Source organism: Ascaphus truei, chromosome 6 (assembly GCF_040206685.1).
Source record: "Ascaphus truei isolate aAscTru1 chromosome 6, aAscTru1.hap1, whole genome shotgun sequence".
NCBI classification, from domain to species: domain Eukaryota; kingdom Metazoa; phylum Chordata; class Amphibia; order Anura; family Ascaphidae; genus Ascaphus; species Ascaphus truei.
In genome coordinates, this window is record NC_134488.1 from 62,611,950 (window position 1) to 62,612,243 (window position 294).

Sequence of the window (294 nt, forward strand, 5' to 3'; positions counted from 1 at the left end):
CCGAAAATAAACGCATTGCCGCGTGCGCTTATAGTGCACACGACGGCGACAAGCGATAGAGCGCCGTCGCAAAAACCCGCCGCCGACAAAATCTGATTTTTCAAGGGCCGTGGCGTCACGTGATGGCCCTTGCACAAATCAAATTACGCGAATCCCGCGATGCGGCCGACCGGCGAAAGATAACTTTTGCCGGTGGCGACGGGTGACGTCACCCATCGTATCGCCGTCACCATCGGCAGCACTATAAGCAAAGCCTAATAGGGAAAGACACAGCACAATAGGAAAGTAAAAATC